General features: G+C 43.4%; 1 protein-coding gene across 2 annotated transcripts in view; it reads left to right on the top strand.

Annotated features, from left to right (window-relative positions):
• The window catches only part of usp6nl (USP6 N-terminal like), a 75,062-nt gene that overhangs the window by 28,222 nt on the left and 30,712 nt on the right, over nt 1–16,128 (top strand). The window lies entirely within an intron of this gene.

Here is a 16,128-nt window from a genome sequence, read left to right as displayed (position 1 = left end):
ACCAAGCTGAAGCACGTGCATGAGTTCACACAGAAAGCCCAAAGCTCGGTTGTTTTCGATGCACGTCAGGCGCCGCCGCTCTGTTCGGAGTGTTGCTCATGTAGTCGTGAAGCCAGTTTATCAAAAGGAGCTGTTGGTATGGCTTTAGTCACTAAAAGAAGAACACTATTATGTTTGTAAAAGGCCACACCGTCACCTCATATAGTGGGGTCACAGCCTAGCAACAGTGGTTCTGAGGCATAGCAACAGCAGCCAGCGCAGAGTCAGTCCAGCAATGCAGTAAGTGGACCTTTTTGACTGGGTGCCGGAGGACGGACACGCTAACATGTACTGTTGAGGCACACTTCATCACAAAGACATGCGTGTAGTGCACGACCCTGCTTGTGTTATGAGCGTGTGTGTGTGTGTCATTAGAGAGGAAAGATTAGAAATGAGCATCTCTGTTCACGCAAACCTCCTGCTTTTTCCCCTTTCAGTGTTTTATTATGACTCTGGCTGCTGGTATTCATACACCACTGCTGCTCTTCTCTGCATGCTGCACTGTCCTTGGGTAGATGCTCTTGTGTGTGTGTGTGTGTGTGTGTGTGTGTGTGTGTGTGTGTGAGTGCGCGTGCACATGCATGTGTGTTCTCATTATGGGTGTGTTTCCCTTTTGTCATGGCAGTGAACACTAATAGTATGGTGTGTTCATGTGCCTTGAAGGTGCGTGAAATGTCGCTGCTCAAGGTCACTTCATAGTCAGTCCATCATCTGACCAGCTCAAATACAGATCTAGGAGAACGTTACTCACCGCAAGGGTTCCTGGGAGGAGGAGGAAAGGGCGATAGGGGCGGCTGGTGGCAAAAAGTTTATTTCATTATTTATTTCTATTTTCACTTTTGTTTTTTATTGTAATTTTTGATTGACCTTTTTAATGAGTTTTAAACTTTTATTTATTTTTCCTCTTCAGTGCACTTCGATTTGATTTTCATGGCTTAGAATTGATGTAAAGCCTTTTCTCCAGTGTATAATCTTAAATTAGCTTTATTGGCCTTGCACACAGTATGTAACACTAAATCAGTAGCAAAGCCCCTTAACCACTGACTGTCAGACAGTTTGGGGTGGAAAAGCTTCTGAATTAGCATTCAGATCAAAGAACATTACATCAACAATAAGTCAGAGAACAATAAGTCTCCATCTAGTCTCCATGATAGCCTGTGTTGGTTAGTCATATTTCCCTTTGAAAATCCATTAAATACTGATTAACTCTACATTAAATGTGGATGTTGTTTAACAAAGCGCTATCTATGTCAGACATCAATGACTCCAGATAGAAGTTTTTGTACATGAAAGGACAATGTTGGCGTGATGAATTTAGTAAACTGACATTGGCCCAATCTTGGTGGAAATGAAGAACTTGCAGCCTGAGGGATACATCACTAATTGGAAGCATAAATGTACTGATTACAGCAAACTAATGCAGTTAGAGAGAGGAAAGGGGATGAGATACTCTATATGGATTGACTAGATTTGGAATAATGGATGGGGGTGGAGAGTAAACGAGACAGACAAGTAATGGAGAGATGAAAGATGAACTTACAGCTAACGAGAGAAGCGGAGTGTAACCACGCATCATTATGATGTGTGTATTGCACGATAGCATATTGGGTAAAAATTAATGACAGCATGGAGGATGGAGTCTCAAGTGCACCACAAAAATATTCCATCTTCTTAATCGTTTTTGACTATAATTGCTCTTGATTTCCTAGAAATTAATGTACATGTCTCCATGGAAAACAAAATAAAAGCTGTGACGAGGATGGTGAGATTCATCAACTGGCAGTGTGTTTAAGATAAGGTTTTTATTTTTCAAAGGCCTTCTAATATTTGTATATGAGGAAAAAGAAAACCTGTTTCTCTTCCAGTCCTTAAAATCCCTTGCATAAGAACCAGCAACACAGATGTAGAACATACTTAGACGAAGAACACACACAAACAATGAATATATACAGACTTATGGGAATGAGCGCCGCCTTTGCTCTTGAACATTGTAATGGCCGTTATGGAAAATCAAGCTCACAAAAATGCTGCTCTTGAACTTCAGGAAAGCAGGAAAAGCTGCACATTACACACAAATGTGTGCCTTTGATAAAACTTTTACAACTGGTGCTTGTCGTCACTGTTCAGCACTGTGTTGTTCTTTCTCTCTACTCTACTACTTTACCTCGCAAAAAAATCAGTTGGCTGTCTGGCTGCTGGGCCTATGATAGATCCCTGAGGTACCCAACGGGAGTTACGGGCTATGGAGGATGAGAAATTACCCAAACTGACTGAAAAAGACCTGTAAAAGTGACACAGTTTAGAAATCTATCACAAATGCCAACCACATTCAAGTCATGCAATCAAGTCAGGCCCCCAAGGTCCAGAAGAACTAAGGTCGTGCCTGCCTCCAATGTTAAGAGTAAATCAGCTAAAACTCCCAACAGAACTAAATAGATTTTATTTTGATGTTTGTGGTAGTTTTAACAGCTTTTGGCATATCCTAAAAGATCATGTGATGTTACAGCCTCTTTGTAATTAGCTTTTTCTCTCTTGAAAAGCCATTAAAAACGTCTCCATCACCGTGAGACATGCAGAGAGAGCGAAGGTTGTGACAAAGACTGTTTGAAAATGCGAGAGGGCGTAACCTGAGGACGACAGCGTCACTGGTGCAAATCATCACTAGGACACATGCACATGTACACGCATCTCCTGCCTTGCATTTACCCTTTTACATTCCACTCATGTTCTCAGCCCAGCAGTAAATGTGCACGAGAAAAACAGGGGTGGGTGACCGAGACAGAGAGCGGCACAATGAGATGGGGAGAGACGGAGGAGGGAGGAGTGCAGGAAAGCGAAGAGAGGAGAGGGGAAGGGAGGGATGAAGATACTGTGGGTGAGTGAGTGGAAGCGCTCATTAATAAGAATTTAAGTGATGTGAAAAGAGGACAGAGAGCGAAGCAGGCAGCCTTTTTACAGGACTGAGTAAAGGAGGAGAGACAGAGAGGAGAGAAAGAGGTGGATGCGAGAGGAAACGGGAGTCTGGCAAGGACATGAGAGAGTTAGACAGTTGAGAAGCATCATCAGCGGTCAACTGTGCATGTGTTGATCCACAAAAACCAGGTGGCTTGTGTCTGCTGGAGCCACAGAAGAAGAGACGGAGGAGGAAGAAAAAAAAGGATTTCTCTGTTCTGCCGCTCTGCTGCCAATCGCCAAATGAAGAGTGTGTGAGAGCACTCCAGCTGAGCCACACAACGCGCACATCACACGCGAGACGAACACATTCAGTTTGCAGAGTGCCGAACATCCTCCACTACTTTCAGCTGCTGCCAGTTGTTGAGTTGAGATTTATAGGCTGTCTTCATGTGGACCAGAGGCAGCATTCGAAGCAGGTGAAGCACTTACCAGGTAGTGTGTGTGTGTGTGTGTTTGCTGCTGCTCTACATCAATGCTTGGAGACAGGCAGCTTTATAGAGAAACACCAGCAAAGAGTATCTGAGGACATTTGAGCGCTGGAGAGTTTGAAAGCACGAGTTGAAATCTGACGAAAAACATCAAAAAGGAAAAGAAGGAGGAGAAGAAGCTTTAAAGAAAAGGCTGTTTTTTGAACTCCCGGAAAAGCAGCCAGCTCTCACACGACACCGCCCAGACAAGGTCTCGGGGCAGGAACTTGGTTGCTCGCTTCTCCGCCAGGATGCCGAAATCAAGGTCCCCAGGAGCCGGGAGTCATGGTGTGGATTAGGGGATGAGTCCTGAGGAGGAGCCAGGGAGGGATGAGGTTGTGTGGGGTGAGAGGGCAAGAATGGGCTGCCCCTGCCCTGTGGCACGTCCAGCTGCCTCTACCGCCGCCTCCCCGTGAGCATGCAAGTCCTACAGATCGTCAAAGAGCTGGTGTCGCCATCCAGACGCAGGGCAGTGGCCAGATTTGGAGGTACATAACATTTGTTCATGTGATGACCCATTAGGCTGTTATCATAGCCACTAATTGTATTTTATGTATTGCATGAAGATTTGACTCAAAACATCACCAGAAATCCCATTCAGTGTTGTCCACCTGCTATATCATGGATCATTCTACAGAATCAAACAAAATTGTTTGGGAAGAGCACAATTTGAAGGAAGGGCGGGAGTCCAAAGGCTTTATGAGCCTTGTGAGTGTTTGCAGTAGAGTTAGACCAATATAAGGGCCATACAATGCTTTTATTAAAACGGGTTATTGGCTGGTTATGTAGTCCTCTCCTGATACAATGAAAGCCTGCTGCTGTAGTGTTCATGAGTGTCAGTCTGGTAAACCAAGAACGAAAGCTGCCTCGCCTTGCTGTCAGGAGCTGTTAATCGTCCTCAAACATCTTCATTAGTTTAATGTAGGTTTCAGTCGAGACTGTTGGTGCCACAAGATATTCTGAATTCTGGCTTTTCTGGGGCAGGGGTCAGTTTCAGCAGACTAATCTGTATAGTTAGGCATGCCGAAACTTTGCTCAGAATGCTTGAAACAAGTTAAAACCCTGCAGACTTCATCACCTCAACACACCTGACGAGATGTTGTCTCAAGTTTTTGCACATGACGAAAATGATGAAATTCTGTCACACGCACACAGGTACTATCCACACACTCATGTGTTTGGTGTGTACTGTTGCTAGCTAGCTAACAGCTGCATCTAACATGTGCACATTTGATTCATTGGGTTTCTTTGTAGCAACCCAACCCGACTGCAAAAACGTAGAAATTGGGCAGAACATTTGCTTCTTGTTTAGTCTGAGCGCACACTTAAACATCATCCTACACCATTGCTTACTGTCTAGAGCCTGAAGCTCACATCGGCAAATCTTTGTGCCCGAGCATCCATATAGATAACTTATGGTGACGAGTCATCCCGGTTTGCCCAGGATTTTCTAGTTTTCAAGATGGACATCCTCGACACAGAACTATAAAACACTAAAATGGTGCGGGTTTCAACATTCGCTACCAAATCATCCCAGTTTTCACCATAATTAAAATAATGATTATGGTATTATTGGTATTAACCTCTATGCTTAAGAGATAGTCAGTCTTGTCTGAAGAGCTCGAGGAGGCTCACTACTTCGTTTGTAAAGTACCCCGCAACAAAAATGCTTACTTCAGAGTTGAAAAGTGCCCTCGATGGGTGTGCTAAATGCTGATGGAAATGCCTACGGTGCGTGCATTAGAGCATACATGTGTGCCTGCATGAACATGTGGTACACTTTTACACCCTACAATCAAAGGACACGAGGACTCTTTAAGACAACCCAGAGGGCTATTCATACATTTAACATGTTCTAACTAACTTAAGCTAACTTTGTTTCTCCAAAGTATGCTGCCATTTCACACGAGCCCAGTTTAAGGCTGTCTTTCATGGCTGTACTTGAAGGATTGGCTTCGTTGGCATGGAAATGGTGCGATATACAGTTGCAAGAAAAAGTATGTGAACCCTTTGGGATTACTTGGATTTCTGCATAAATTGGTCATAAAATATGTTCTGATCTTCATCTAAGTCACATCACTGGACAAACAAAGTCTGCTTAAACTAATACCGCACAAAAAATTATACGTTTTCACGTTTTTATTGAACACAACATGTAAACATTAACAGTGCAGGGTGGAAAAAGTATGTGAACCCCTAGGCTAATGGCTTCTCCAAGAGCTAATTGGAGCCAGGAGTCAGCCAACCTGGAGTCCAATCAATGTGATGAGATTGGATGTGTTGGTTAAAGCTGCCCTGCCCTATAAAAAACACACACCAGTTTTGAGTTTGCTGTTCTCAAGAGGCATTGCCTGATGTGAACCGTGCCTCGCACAAAAGAGCTCTCAGAAGATCTACGATCAAGAATTGTTGACTTGCATGAAGCTGGAAAGGGTTACAAAAGTATCTCTAAAAGCCTTGATGTCCATGTGTCCACGTTAAGACAGACTGTCTACAAATGGAGAAAGTTCAGCACTGTTGCTACTCTCCCTAGGTGTGGTCGTCCTGTAAAGATGACTGTGAGAGCACAGCGCAGAATGCTCAATGAGGTGAAGAAGAATCCTAGAGTGTCAGTTAAAGACTTACAGAAATCTCTGGCACATGCTAACATTATTGTTGACAAATCTACAATAAGTAAAACATTAAACAAGAATGGAGTTCATGGGAGGACACCACGGAGGAAGCCATTGCTGTCCAAAAAAAACATTGCTGCACATCTGAAGTTTGCAAAAGAGCACCTGGATGTTCCACAGCACTACTGGAAAAATATTCTGTGGACAGATGAAACCAAAATTGAGTTGTTTGGAAGGAACACACAACGCTATGTGTGGAGAAAAAAATGCACAGCACACCAACATCAAAACCTCATCCCAACTGTGAAATATGGTGGAGGGGGCATCATGGTTTGGGGCTGCTTTGCTGCCTCAGGGCCTGGACGGATTGCTGTCATTGACGGAAAAATGAATTCCCAAGTTTATCAAGACATTTTGCAGGAAAACTTAAGACCATCTGTCTGCCAACTGAAGCTCAACAGAGGATGGGTGATGCAACAGGACAACGACCCAAAGCATAGAAGTAAATCAACAACAGAATGGCTTCAACAGAAGAAAATACGCCTTCTGGAGTGGCCCAGTCAGAGTCCTGACCTCAACCCGATTGAGATGCTGTGGCATGACCTCAAGAGAGCGATTCACACCAGACATCCCAAGAATATTGCTGAACTGAAACAGTTTTGTACAGAGGAATGGTCCAAAATTCCTCCTGACCGTTGTGCAGGTCTGATCTGCAACTACAGGAAACGTTTGGTTGAGGTTATTGCTGCCAAAGGAGGGTCAACCAGTTATTAAATCCAAAGGTTCACATACTTTTTCCACCCTGCACTGTGAATGTTTACATGTTGTGTTCAATAAAAACATGAAAACTTATAATTTTTTGTGCGATATTAATTTAAGCAGACTGTGTTTGTCTAGTGATGTGACTTAGATGAAGATCAGAACATATTTTATGACCAATTTATGCAGAAATCCAAGTAATCCCAAAGGGTTCACATACTTTTTCTTGCAACTGTATAATGAACTTATTTACGTTGTACCCAGTGCCCTTGTGGATGAGGTTAAATTTCTTGCTCTGCTCATGTAGCATTTGTCTGAATGGGAGGGACATTCCCCTAGAGCCGCCACTGTAATAGCTCTGTTGCTGTGGGACATGAGTGTGTAACTGTGTGTGTGTGTGTGTGTGTGTGTGTGTGTGTGTGTGTTAGTGCCCTGCAGCTCCATTTCTCTGGTGTCCAATGAATAATGAAACATGGTGCCCGGGGTAATAAAACACTGTGTGACCCCTGCCCCCTTGTCCTGTCCCCTGATTGGATCAACTTGAATGCGATATCCTCAGTCTGAGTCTACCAGTGTATTTGAAGCAAGCGCTGTGTTAATTGTTGTGGCCCCAAGTTTATCCCAGGCTTTTTGGCCCTGCAGGAAAAGGAAAAGACGCAGCTTGTTGACTTCTCGCTTCGGTGCTCTTCAAGTAAAAATGGAGCCTGTGTGTTTCCAGAGGGGTGATTTGCATAAATTTAATGAGGGGTTGATGGGCAGGTAAATTGGTGCTTCTTGCAGAATTCTCCTAAAATGTGTTGTAATTAGGACATTGACGGTAATTTATGATAATTTATCTGAGTACCTTCATTCTCTGTCACATTGCCAGGCCGTTGTGTACGTACATTTGCGAAGGATGTGTGTGTCTGCGTGTTTAAATTGTGTTTCGCCCACATTGGTTTAACTGAACAGGAAAAAGAAACACAGTCTGAAGTGAAACAAACAGCGCCCGATGTCTGTCTCTGATAAAACAAAATATTAGCTTTAGCTCTGTTTGCAGTGGAAAACTGTGGCCTCTTCCTGATTTGTGCCGTAGAGCAAAGCTGTCCATGACATCTGCCGCTTGGTACCAGTCCTCTCAGGTAGAAGCATTTGTGTGATAGAGGCTGGTGTAAAAAGCTGCTCTAAAAGACGAGACTTAGAAAATGCACGTTGTCTCCCGCTAACTGACTTGAACAACAGCTTGAATTTATCAACTAACCTCACTCATTAGGGATCAACTAGACCACCCAAGTGTCCTCTGCAGCTCCCATTCCTATGGGAAGTCAGTATTATGGGTAGAAATCGCATCTGTTCTGAATCATTGCAGGTAAGTGATAGATGGAGGCAGATGTTACATTCAGGCATGTGGGAATTTCATGTGGGGGTCAGTGTGCTGATCATTTTTTGAGGCGGTGAACAAGGTCATGTGTCTTTATCTCACGCCGGGGCCAATGATCAAAGTAACTTAATGTTACAGCTAAATAACAACTTAACCTCTGAACTGATATGCAGAGTGCTCAGTGATCATTTTAATGGATTCAGCCCAGAGGAGTCGCTGACCCTCTGGCCCAACACGCCGTCTTTTTAATGGGAAATGTGAAAATTGAATTCCAGTGCTGTGACAGAGTTGGGGGGGGGGGGGATGTGTGTTTCCAATAGCAATGACAAACTTCTCACACAGTCTTTTGCGAATGCATTGGACCATATAAATAACATCATCACATTCAATTGCCTTTATTTAGCCAGGCTGCAAGCCGAAACCCTGCCCCTGGTCATGCAGCTTTATACTGCGGCAGATGTCTTTCTGGAGCTTTTTGTTTCACCCAGCGAAGCATAGCTGGAGGTTTTAGGAATAAAGCTCATTTTGCAGTTATTACAATTATTCTTGAATGTTTTTTTTCATCTCCCTGCTTAAGCTATCTCACGATGCTCTATGTGATCTATGAGGCGTGGCTTACCTTCGCAGCCCTCGTCTGTGGCATGAGGATGCTTCTGTTTGTCCCTTGTGAGTGCCTTTATGTTTCCCCTGGCCTGAGGGGGCCACAGGTCTGACAGCTTTTATGGGTACAAGGTGAACCAAATTGTAACAGCAGACGGACACTTTGCCCTCTCAGGATGTCTCAGTGCGGCACAACTCCACACCTCCACTGTTGCTTTCAGGGTGTCATCAGCTGCTAATGATAATCATACCTTGTCTGAAACCCGCTGTGACCCTCCAGTCTCCTGCTGCTCACGCTGTAATCTAACCAGCTTTAAGAGCCATGACAACAGGTGTCAGATGAAGTTTTTAAACTCTCTCACAAAACACTGAAAACCTCCAAAGGCTGGAAGCACAAAGTATAATCTTAAAGGAAACAGCATTACACCCAGTGTAATTTGCAAGACCTCTGTCCAACACTTATTCAGTTATTTACCTCTTAATTAGCATTAACATCCTTAGAGGCAAAATATAATTTACAACAACTTGAATCAAAACTATTAGACAGAATATCCACATTGAACACATACATATGTGTATTACAGTGTAGATGCTGCCAGTCTTGTTGACAGTAGCTGAGTTAAAGGCACTAAAATGTTACCTGGAGCCTTAATCACGATCAACTTTCACTTCGTTAGTCCGGCTCCAAACTGCAGCCGCTCACATTGCTGTCAGTCGCCGTTGTGAGTGTGTATCAGACTTGATGACAAGCGTGTGAAAGTTATTGCGAGGCAGGTAAGTGTGTGTAATCAGCACTAAAGGCCCAGACACTTAAACAGAGAGTGCTCTCAGAGATTTCAGCTGCTTTATCGACTGCCCGGGAACCATTCGCACTTTCCATTTGGCCGTCGTCTTTATCTCCGTCGATCAGCCCTGCAGAGGAATTCACCTTGGCTCCTCTCGCCGCTTGGATCAATGCAGCCAGATTTAGAGATGGCCCCCAACAGACACAACGCACACACACATACATAAATTCACACGCTCGCTGCAGTGCCGCGCAGACCAGAGGGTGCCGTGCTGAGGTGCGATGCCTGGGTGGAAGGTGCCGGGTGCTGGCAGATGTTGTCAAAGCGAGTCCCATGATGAGGGTGGAGCTCTGAGACCGAGTGAGCAGCATGTGTGTGAGAGAAAGAGAGAGAAACGCTGACGCTTCAGTCGGCTCACTCTCACCTCTGCAGTACAGAAAGCACAGGTATGTGTCCGGAATCAGCAGGTTGTGTGTGTGTTTTAAATGATAAGGCGTTATGATTATCAGCAACTAATCTCATTAGCAAGTAAATAAGTAAAACATAAAAGAAAGAGTGATATATTCCTTCATTCCACTGAACATTGCGTTTGCGATTTGTACCTCTTAGCTTGTTTAACAAAGCAGTGCAAACAGGCAACCACTTTCCTGAGCATGCTCAGTAGCGTCTGTTGTCATGTAATATAGGAATATGTCACCCAGTACAACTGCCTGGCTGTATTATGGATGACAGAGCCGATGGTCTCTAACCTTTTTCCCTTGTGATGCCTTAAAATGGAGCAATTAAGGCTGCAGCTACCAATTTTCCTCATTATCGATTCACCTGCAGGGGATGTTTAGTGTACATATGGTCTCCGTTACGGCTTTTTAACAAGAGGTTAGTGCTTCAAGTCTTTTAATCAGCTGAGAGATCAACATGAGAGACATTGGAATGAAGTGTGCAACTTGAATATTTTTGATGGTTAAAGAGAAATCTGACAGCATATTGGCTATTGACAGCCTGCAGGAGCCCAGAGGCCTCAACCTCTGCCCTCATTCGAAGCCGTGTGTCCAATTCACACTAGAGCGGAATTACCAGGGGACCTCATTATAAAGAATTCACCTCACGTGTCTGTGTTTCGTGCAACTTGTTCACGAAGGACAAGCAAAAACCTTTTCAGTCCAGTTATCTCTGTAAACACCTGAAAGATAGTGGGACATAATGGGGCCTTACGAGCCTCCTGGATTTGTACCCCAAATACTATGAAAGCACTCATTAATAATTTCAGATGCAGCCTCTATAAGTCACAGCTCTGAAGTTAAAGAAAACAATACAAAAATACCCAGAATTCCTAACAAAATCCAACCCCAAACCACTCAGATGCTGATTCATGCACCAGCTGCAGGGTTTAATCCAGGATTGTCTGGGGGGGGGGTCCATCCACGGGGGACATCAACAATAAACGTTCACATTTCTACAGAATTGTCCAACACAGACGCACTGAAGCAGGAGAATGATGCACGTCGGAACGTTTCTCCGCAGACACACTCCTGTTGGTCTTTTCACTCACCATCCTTTCAAATCCACAGTTGTGCGTCTTTCTTCTGCGAGGGGGGGATGAGCAGAGCAGTCTGGATTTATAACAAGTATAAAGAAGCCTCTGCTGCTGCCAAACTGCAGACTTCTCCCGGTCAGCACCACCAGCGGCTCAGTATCTCACTGCATTATTCAGCAGCCCTGATACTTTTCCCTCTCTCCTCCTCAACTAGAGGGGTAAAAAGAAAAAAATCTTCTCTCACATGTTCAAATACTGCGCCAGGAGCTTAAAACAACAACACCTTTTTGTGTTTTGCATATCAACTTGTGAGCCATCTCTAGGCGTTACATGCGTGCGTGTTTATATTTGTTGTGGACCGGAACTGGAAGGGAAGACCGCATGCTGGTTAGTTAAGGAGGGAGCGGCAGACAGTCCAGGCCCGGCAGGTGTTTGCGCCGAAGCTTCCTGCTGACATCCACACTGTAGCAGCCGGGCTAATTGCCTGTCTGTCCTCCATAAAGGGCAAAGCTGCGGTACGCTTTATGCCACAGATGTCGGCCTTCATGGCAGAACTGAGCAGAGTCTAATCTCAAAATGCTGTTTTTCCTCCCATGGCCTTGGCTTTATTTGAACATCCGGGCTTGTTTTATATTTTTGCCTGCTTGTGTCAGATTTAATAGAATGTATCGATCCCGTCTTGCTGCCTCGCACCTAGGCTTATTAAATTATGCATCAAAGGACCGATGTGTTAAATGTGTGCTGACCTGACTGCACTGTCTGTAAAGAATGAAAAGAAATGAAATTGTTTGAGTGTTTGAGTGAGTGAGTGTGTATGTCTTTATATGGCAAAAGTTTGTCAGAAAACGAAACAGAATTTGCCGGTTTTTGATGAATGGATGCATATGACAGGTAAAAATGACTACAATTTAAAGGATTTCGTAATATCGTAATCAATATAGAAGTCCCCAGCCATGAAGGGTATTCAGGCTTTAACATATTTTAGCAGCTAAAATATGTTCTTTTCAAAAATAGACACAGGTGAAGACATTTTTATAGTGTTGTCAGCCTCAGTCATACCCATCGACGTCTGCCAACCACACTAGAGCTTGTACATTTTCCTTTTTTTCATCTTCTTTTGATATTGGAGGAGTAAATCTCATCAGCATCTGCAAGCCAATAAACATGCAGCATACTTGTACCAAGATCTAACAATGCTAGTGATGGGGCAGTGCAGCAGTGGGTCTGGGTCAGGAGGTCTGAAGGCTTTAGGTTCCAGTCTGGCTTTTATTTTAACTTAAAGTTGTTGTGGTTGTTGTTGAATGGACAAATGCTGAAAGATAAAAGTAAAGACTGTTTGTTAAAATGGATTTTATTTTAAATATATATATATATATAATTCAGGAAACTGTATTAGAGTCAAGGTATTAGAACCAACACTGCACAATCTTTGTACGATACACAGCTCTAGTCATTACTCTTCCTTCACAAAATGAAAGAGTTACATTTTGCACTGAGTAACTGAAACAGTAACATACACAACAAACCAAACAGACAGCAAAAATCTGAAATTAACATTAAAACGTACGTGTTCTTTGCTCTCTGTGCTTGGTTTCAGTCGTCAGGTCTGATCTCTGGCTGAACAGTGAAAGCTGCTAATGCGCACAGTTGTTTTTCTGTGCCATCCTCTCCGACTAGTCCTGTCTTGTTAATGACAAACTGGTGACGGTCGCCAGATCCTCTGCAGCTTCACAGGTTGTTAAAATGATCAGCTGCGTTTGATCAAACTTGTTCTCTGGACTGAATTCACTGTTGGCGCTTCATCAGATTAGTGGGAGATTTGATAGTAGCGCTGTGTGTTCGTGTGTGCTTTTATGTGTGCGCTTGCTGAACCAGTTTTAGGCTGATTACTCAAAACAGAAATATGTCACAGAATTCCTGGGGGCAGTAATTCATTACAGTGGCTGTTGTCCTCAGACTTCCTTTTCTACAATTAAAAAATCACTATCAGCTTTCACTTCCTCGTTCCTGTCAATGACCAGGAAACCATTCGGCTTTGATGTCCACGGGTGCTCTCTGAAATTAAGGCAGCGTGAATACGTCCAACCACAGAGACATCTTTTCCACCATTTGTCCTCTGCACATGCTCAGTGTGAGAGGATGACAGTTAATTAAGTAGACTTGGTGGGATACGGCCTTTAAATCAGCCTCAGTCGGTTTTTTTTGATCGGGTTTTACTGTGAGGTTGAGTTTGTCAAGCAGAAATGGTGTAAATATTCCAGCTTCATACATTACAGAAGTCAATCCGGCTTTGATAACAGTATAATGGCGTAGCCTTAACCAGTGAGGAAGTTGAACTTGTAGCCTTTTGAGGAACAGTGAGATTTTTTCACTTTCAGTGAGCGTGTTGCTGAGCTTCATCTATCTTCCTGCTAAAGATAGCAACTAGGGTTTGAGTGATTGGATGAATCTATTGGCTATTGGCCAGTCTACAGACAGCACAGTGTCGTGTGTTAAAGCAGCAATTGGTAGCTTTTATAATAATGGCTTTTTGTCATTTGATGGATCTGTCACTGTATCCTGACAGTAGTACATGAGACAGGCAACCTGCGAAAAAATGAGGTTGGTCCTAGTGCTCCTAATGTCATTAGCAAGAATACACTGTGCCTGAACGAAATCAACCAATCAGAGAACAGGAGTCTCTAACACAGCTCAATATCTTCGGCAGTGGCTTCAGGAGGAGTTTTGCAGGCACAGTGGCTGAGAAATGACCACAAATGAAAAAAACATGTTATTTCATCTATGGAGAATAGAATTTGTGTTTTGTTCTCCGGAGACAGAAGCTTAGAGCCGATCTTTATCAATAACCTCATGAATTTAAAATGTAAAGCACCCCCCCTCCACCTCCCATTGTGTCTCTGTCTACTTGTCTACACGTGTGTGTGGTCTTCCTTACTTTTCTTTTACCACAAGAAATTTGCGGCTCCTGCCTGCTGCCCGAAGCGTCTGAGGCGATCTGCTTGGCGAACCCCTCTGAGCTCCGATCAGCTAGCTACGTGGCTAGTTTGTCATTTACAGTGTTCCGGTTGTGCATGCCATTGTATATCTGGCCTCTTCAGTTGCTGTGGTTAGCCTGCATGTGCATGACCGCCTCTTCTGTCAGAGGCTTTGGAGGCAGAAATGAAGCGTGCTGGAGAGGGAGGAGGGCCCTTACCTTGTACTATTTGAAGTTCTGATGCTAAGTCCACTTTGCTCTCAGTGTTACCAGCTGCTGCTTTAAAACATTCTGACAGGGCCTCTCTGCATGCCTGCTCCCCTCTCCTTGAAAATGAATTACCTGGCGTGACAATCGCTCCCCATGCAGAGTGAGAAGTTATTATACAGCAGGTTCGTATGTTACAATAAACGGCCAGTTATCTGACGCCACCCGACTGTCTTTACAGCTTAATGCATTGCTTGGCAAAGATGATTACGTTGTCTAATACAAGAAGAGTAGCCTATAGGCTGCTAGATTTTCACATTAAACCTGCACACACCAATTGCACAAATATATCACCAGTTGTTGACAGCGGCCTGTTGGAAAATGTTAACTGATCACCCATCACCAATAGCAGCCCAATTACTTTGCTGCTGTCATACCAGACATGCAGCTCAAAGTGCTTTACGTTAAGAGTCGACTGATGAAAGAAAGCAGATAATGTAAACAGCAGATGCAATTTTACAACGCACTTAAAACGAGAAGGAGTGATCTGATGATCGTGTCTCCCCCGGGAAGACTTGGTGTACCTGTATTTAGCTCTGCCTCTGATCTGTACCCACATTCAGCCTCTTAGAACTGTATGACTGCATCTAATTATGTGCCAGGCTGTCGTTTCGCCCACTGACAGACACTTTGATATTGATTAATATTTGCCTTGTGGGAATGTGTATTGGTGCTGAAGCGCTCGGCTCATCTCTCCTTTATATTGCATTCATGTGTCCCTGGCCTAGTTCTGTAGTAAAGATATTGGGATTTTTGCTTCCCTAAAGACCTTTAGCATTGACTAACATACTGTATATGGACACGAGGAAAGGCTACAAAGAACTTATAATGCAGTGCTATACTACAGAAACTAGTAGTCAGTCCATTTTAAGGGAATATGTGAGGCTACATGAGTAAAGTTGGGCATATTTTTCAGAGCAGTTTCACATCTGAATCATCACATTCATTTTGCCCTCTGCTTTGTGTTTTTTTTTTTTTTTATTCTCATTAATTTGTTCACAGCTACATTCAGGTCAGAGGTTGGTTTTTTTCTGCTGCTTGTTGATAGTTATTGTTCTGCCTGACTGTGCTAGGACGCCCACCCACTCACTCAACTGCCTGAAGACAGCAAATAGATAGGAAACAGGAGTTAAAGTGCTATAGTGCCAAAAATAAATAATAAAAAAAAAGAGAGAATATGACTGAAAAAGACAGCGAATGTGTGACAAAGAATATTCTGGTGGTTGAACGACGCGTCGTGAAAGGTTTAGGCACCAAAACTAGTTGGTTGGATCATGGGTTAAAGTTAAAAGTGATGTGACAAGATCAGGTAGACTTATCGCTTTCTTCATCTTGACTGGTTTCCAAGACCAGGACCATGATGCTTCCCTAATCTTCACCACGTGCTGCGAGTGCCTGAAAAGTAGCATAATAAAGGCAGTCAAACGCTGTAGCCACATGCTGTGAGGGCCTCATCATAACAGTAAAAAACGTTAGTAACGACATCATTGCTTGTGGTGTCACAAAGAAAGGTAACAGTGAATATCTTACGACTAATAAAAATGTAATCTGGGCTACGATGAATTGACAGTGTAACAATATAACATAGTTGTGTACTTGTGGCTTGGCTTGTAGAGAGTTTTATCAAGTGCCTCTAAGAATTACCGCTAATTTATTTAACATTTGACATTAATGTCAGTCTTTTCAGCTGGTCAATGGTCAGTGCAGGTTCAAATGTTGCAGGAATGTTTTGTTCATTGCTCTACAAAAAAATAAATGAACAAAGCCAAGATGGAT

The sequence above is a fragment of the Pempheris klunzingeri genome, chromosome 22 (genome assembly GCF_042242105.1).
Source record: "Pempheris klunzingeri isolate RE-2024b chromosome 22, fPemKlu1.hap1, whole genome shotgun sequence".
Lineage (NCBI taxonomy): Eukaryota > Metazoa > Chordata > Actinopteri > Acropomatiformes > Pempheridae > Pempheris > Pempheris klunzingeri.
This window is presented reverse-complemented; position numbering and strand designations above follow the sequence as displayed.